This window comes from Nelumbo lutea, chromosome 5 (genome assembly GCF_056320005.1).
Source record: "Nelumbo lutea isolate HS-2025 chromosome 5, American lotus-T2T, whole genome shotgun sequence".
In the NCBI taxonomy this organism is placed as follows: domain Eukaryota; kingdom Viridiplantae; phylum Streptophyta; class Magnoliopsida; order Proteales; family Nelumbonaceae; genus Nelumbo; species Nelumbo lutea.
The window spans coordinates 41,871,093-41,877,065 of record NC_142688.1 but is presented as its reverse complement, the minus strand read 5'-3'; the positions used below and the strand labels follow the sequence as shown (position 1 = coordinate 41,877,065).

The following is a 5,973-nucleotide window of genomic DNA, read 5'->3' as shown; positions in this document are numbered from 1 at the left end:
ATCTGAAATATATATATTAAAACTAAAACATATCAGATATATATATATATATATATATATATATATATATTTGAAATATATTATATATAATATATATCTAAGTTGATTTGTCTCAGTTTGGTTTCGATTTTTATACATGAAAATCAAAACCAAACCGAACTATCGATTTATGTTTTTTTATAACCCAAAACCAACCGATACTAAAGAAAAACTGACCAACTTGAATTGGATCAAACCGGGTTGATTGGATGTAATCATTTTAAGTGTGAGTCATTCTTATCAGGGTAGGATGGTGCTTCTTCTACGACATGAAGCAAATCAAAATTCATACCTTTGATTTGAGGATACCTAGATGTAATCATTTTTAGTGTGAGTCCATTCCCACCTCCCACGTCAACCACCTCTTTGAGACCTTCAAATCCCTTATATGTGTCCAGAATCTTCTTCAAGACCATTACCATTGTGGTGTGACCTGACATTCCCCTAATAAAGAATTTGTTATACTTTGAATCTTTTTCACAGTACTTAAATATGGTCATTCCCTGTGCCTTATCAAAAGGAATGCATGTCAGATAGGATATGTAATTTTTTCTCCTGGAGATAGATACAGAATGCATGTCACATAAGGAGTGATGTTGGTGATGGAATGTACCCAAATCAGAGATTATATATAGTTCGGCAAGTAAGCTCATACCAGCTATCGATGAGCAACTTGTCTGATCCAGTAGAAACAGGGATCGAAGCTTCATTCCATCCTGGTTGCTGGTGAAAAATTTGCAGACAGGAGTCAAGCCATAACGCCTTTAAGAACAGAATAGCTCGTCATCAGTAGAGACGAGACACGGTCGAGCAAGGTAGCTGCATCTGGGTTTTCAGTGTGAAGGTGCAAGGCCATCTCTGAAGCCGAGAGGTACGCACCAGGGCCAGCTCTAGATATGATATCGAGTATGTCTAGCTCTGTAGCTACTTTCGAAGCCATAGGAAGCACTGAAGCACTTTGCCAATTGCATGGCCGCCGCCAACATACAGTTTTCTTCTTCTTTCTCTTCATTTGGGGTTTCAAAGTTATTACTGATCAAAGCCATATTTATGGGTGTAAATAGATCGAATTCAAATCTGATCAAACAATTTTTGAATTCAAATTTGATTAGAAAATCCAATATTCGAATTTGATTCAATATCTGATGGATGTTGAAATAATATCTGAATTTAAATCCGATTAAATATTCAAATATCTGATTCGATTTGAATTCGATTAAGTAACTATTTTAGATAATTAATAAATATATAAAATAAATATTTTATTGATATAAATATATAAATTATTTATATAACTTAATTATTATATATATTATATAAAATATTTTATATATTATATATAAGAATTAAATAATCGGTCGAATTCGAATATATTTATCGAATCTAATTAGGTCATATCTAAATTTGAATTTGATTAATAATTTGATAAGAATAAAATATCTAAATTTAACTGATTAAATATTTAAATTATCCGAATTTAATTCGATTATATTAAATATCAAATTCAAAATTGGATTTTGGAATACCTTTAAACCCCTAATCATATTCATTGTGGAAGAGAAAACAGTTATCTTCTTCCTTTTAAGCTTGGAGCCTCAGAGCTTATGAAATATATAGCGACTCCATTCTGATTTGTTAAACAATAGGCTGCTAGTATCTGATTAAAAGTTCAAATGCTAATAATATAAAATTTTATTCGAGTGACATGCACGTACGTGCATAAATACGATGAAGTGGTCGCATTCGATGAAGTGTCTATATTGGTGGGACCACAGCAATAAATACAAGGCCACGATTCTCGGTTTTAGCCTAGCGCCAGGAATATTGGCATTCAGCCGGCACTTTTATGACAGAGGTGCATTCATAGGCGTGCCACTTTATGACCCTTGATCAATGATATTAAGGGCATCAATGGACCGGTTTTTGGATTAGACTCAAGTCCAAAATTAATTTCGACGATTGGAATTGGATTGGGTCTGATACATTGATATAAAATAAAAATCAGTGTTAGTAGATCAAGTTTTCAGGTTTTAATTGAAATTAATCTAAAATAAAATGAATTTGAACAGATTGAATGGCCTAAACATTGAATTGAATCGGTCCAAATTAATTTAAAATATTCATTGAATTAGATTGGATTTAATTCATTTATAATAAAATCACATTGGATCAGATCGATTTGGACCAAATCCAGTTCAATTGACACCGCTACTTGAGATAATAGCTGGAAGTGTATATTAATGGGGCTAGAGCAATAAATCAAAGCCCATGATTCTTGGTTTTTTCCCAGCGCCATGACACTAATAAAAGTGAATTGGTTGATGTCGCATGAACAGTAAACCCCACATCCCCCTTTATTGGCATGCCTGACACTTTTACTATATAACCCTCAGGTCCAGGTATGGATCCCCTACCAACAAAAAGCTCCAACAAATTATTGTAAATGTACATTGAAAACATCTTCTTTGTCATTTATGGGGAGGGGATAGGATCAGCTGCCCACAGAGGATACCCCACAAATGCTATACACAGCGCTACAGGAGATGTTTTGGTGCCAGAAGGGATGGGCAATGGCTTGTTTGAAGAGAGTTGGGAGCATATCTTAATTACCCAAGTCCCACTTTCTAACCCCATGTCCTACATTTTGCAATATCAGCAATGTTAATTCTTATAATAGTAAATTTATGCCCAAAGAATTGTTTTTAGTGGCTACTGATGTAGTGGATTATCTCCTTTAAGAAGTAACCAAGAAGCAAAGATGTGTTATATTTTTAGGGCTCTATAGTTTGCAAAAGTTCAAGTATTTTTATTTTATTCATTTATTTATTTTTTATAAATCTTACCTGGACCTTCTAAAAGGGGACAATGACAATTGCACTCTAAAACTAGGGAAAATCTATGGTACTAGAGAGACATGGTATGTATTGAAAGAACTTCGACCAATCAAAGTAGTCCTATGAATTTTGATGAATACTACCCAATTGGTCACATCTTTTATGTAACCTAGGCCTGACCTGAATTGAAATTTGATGCACTTAGGTTGGGCCCAAGTTGACCTGAATTGAAATTTGATGCACCTAGGATTGGTCAATGAACCCATGTTAAAATTTAATATTAATGTGTATGTATCATGTAAGCATATATGTATGGTTTACCAAAAATATGCATAATGTATGTTGATAGCAGGTCAGGTTCGGGTTAGGATAAGGAAGGACTTGGCTCGAACCAGGTTTAGATTATCTAATGACTAAGCTCGAGTCCATCCCAAAATTATGGGCCCAAGCCCAATAGAGGCCCAAAATCCAAGGCCTGCTCGTGTCAAATTGCAGGATGAGTCGGCTCAGGCTCAGGTTGAGCTGCCCAAAATCCAAGGCCACTCCAATCCTCCTCCTCCTCTGCATGATTCATACTCGGTCCTTAGAGTCAGTGGTACTATGTTTTTGTTCGGGATCAAGGTTGAAATAGGACAAGTGATGAAAGGAGGGGAATTGAAAGGAAGAAGAACAACAAGAACAAGAACTGAAGAAGAAAGAGAGGGAGTGGACGAGGTGAGATAAATTGCCCATGCTCTGATTCGTTAAGGAATTCCAAGGCTTGAGGTGGTGGTGCGAGCGCCGGTGGTCACTGACGGATGGATGGCCAATGCAATTGCAATCTGTTCTACTAGCTCCATCTGACGTCACTGCAGCAGAGCCACTATTAGCTAATTGGTCTAGTGGTGTTAAGATTAGGGCGTCAATGGCAATGGTGGCCACCACCGTTGTTGTCCACGCCATCATCGTCGGATGTGGGCGAGTAGGAAAAGCGTTGCAAAGCATGGGGGACGGTTCCGATGTGCTTGTGAAGAGAAGGGAATCTATGCCACTCGATTTCCTCAAATCCATCTTGGTTTACACCAGAAACGATGATCTCGAAGTTGTTCTTCAATCCACTCCTCAATCCTAGTGCAACGACTTGGTTTTCTTGAACAACGGGATGCTTGAGCCATGGCTTGAGAGCAAAGGTTTTTGTTAAAAGAACATTATATCAGAATTTCCTTTCCTTTTGGTGGTCATATGAGGGAGATGAATATGATAATTATGTATGGGTACTATTACCCAACGTTTTAAAAAACAACCCCGAAATGGAATAGTTCGGGCCACCGGCTTTTAGGTCAATGATAAAAAATAAAAAACGGTCAAAAACTGTTGAACGGGTCGATGGTTTGATTGCTCGGATCAATGGGTTATTGATTTTTTTAATGGTTATTGAACAAAATTTGGGTTTTGGATTAAATGGAACCAATTGCCTAGACAGTTCCCGGGCCAAATGATCCGACCTTTTGGGTCAATGACGGTTCGAAAATCTTGCTATTACCCAATGTTTTAAAAAAAACAACCCAAAAACAAAACCGTTCTGGCCACTAGTTTTTGAGTCGACGGTCCGACCATCTAGATCGAACGGATGACCCGTTCTGATAAACAAAATAAAAAATAATAAAAAATAAAAACTGTCAAAAACCATGGAATGGATTGATGGTTCGATCGCCTGCGCCAATGGGTTGTTGACTTTTTCAACGGTTTTTTACAAAAAACAAGGTTTTGGGTTAAATGGAACGGGTTGCCTGAACAGTTCCCAGGCCAAACAGTCCCACCATTCGAGTCAACAACAGTTCGAAAACCTTGCTATTACCTTCACTGCCAAGTTGTGACTAGCATTTCCCCTACATAATTTTTTATCCTTTTTAACATTATTGTTAATTTTTTTTGTGTCTAATTTTTTTGCTTTTAAAATATTTTTATTATTTTATTGTTTAATATTATTTTTTATTTCTATCAATATTTTTATTTATCTTTTTAATATTATTTATTAATCATTTATTATTTTTAATTTCTTTATTTTATCATTTCTTAAAATTGTATTTGTATTATTTTATAATATTTTAATCATTTCCATTTTTTATTATTTAAATAATAGTTTGAAGAGTAAACTTGTAATATGTACATTTTCCAAACATCACGACATTTAAACTACCAAACAACTCCTCTACATCCTTCAAACTTCAGAAGTGGTCTGGATTGGGTCAAAGTAGACTACATTAGTAGTTAATAATCCAAGAAAAAAAAAACTGTATTATTAGACTAGCTTATACACCCATAAGACTTTATTACAATTGGCACGCCTTTCGCATGTTAATTTGACATCCAACATCTCTCTCATGCAGGTAGATCTGGATTAATTATTAAAAGTATTATTCCATCCATCCAATCCTATTTCATGTCAACTATGTTGTTCCCTTTCTATACTTTCTCTCAAATAAACTCTATTAATTAGAGATTTATGGTTAGGGTATTTGACAATGATTTCAATCATGATTTTTAAAAATGAACCAGTGACCAAATCGGTCAGGGGTCTGATTATCGGTTTGAACGGTTCGATCGTTCAACACGAACAGCTGGCCCATTCTGACAAAAAAAATAAAAAATTTTAAAAATTTGAAAAACAGTCAAAATCGTTCGAACGATTAACTGAATGGTTCAGCAGTTTGTTTATCAAAATCAACAGCTTTGGAGGAAAACAAAACCAGTCAGGTGACCGGTTCCTAATTTTTCCGATCCAGTCTGGTTTTGAAAACAATGCTTTCAAGTTGTCTTTGATTCGAATGGTTGAACTGCTTGAACTGTTATTTAGTCCCTTTTTCAAGTCCAATATTTTAAAAACTAAAAATCGACCAAAAATCATTAACCCATTTAACTTAGTCTTAGGTCACGGATTACACACTAAATGTATATCTAAATTTTGAGATCTACACATTCTAAGAATCCAAAGGGACCTTGCCCTGCTACTTTTGCCGAAAAAACCTTTTTCTAACCTTAAATTTCCATTTTTAGCATTTTTGTCATTTAGAAGATTAAAATTTTAAATAAAAAAGATACACATTAGAATGAAATAAAA

General features: G+C 34.9%; 1 pseudogene; it reads right to left on the bottom strand.

Moving 5' to 3' along the window:
- Positions 1-254: 254 nt before the first annotated feature.
- On the bottom strand, positions 255-1,085 carry LOC148851966 (caffeic acid 3-O-methyltransferase pseudogene; annotated as a pseudogene).
- Positions 1,086-5,973: the final 4,888 nt, after the last annotated feature.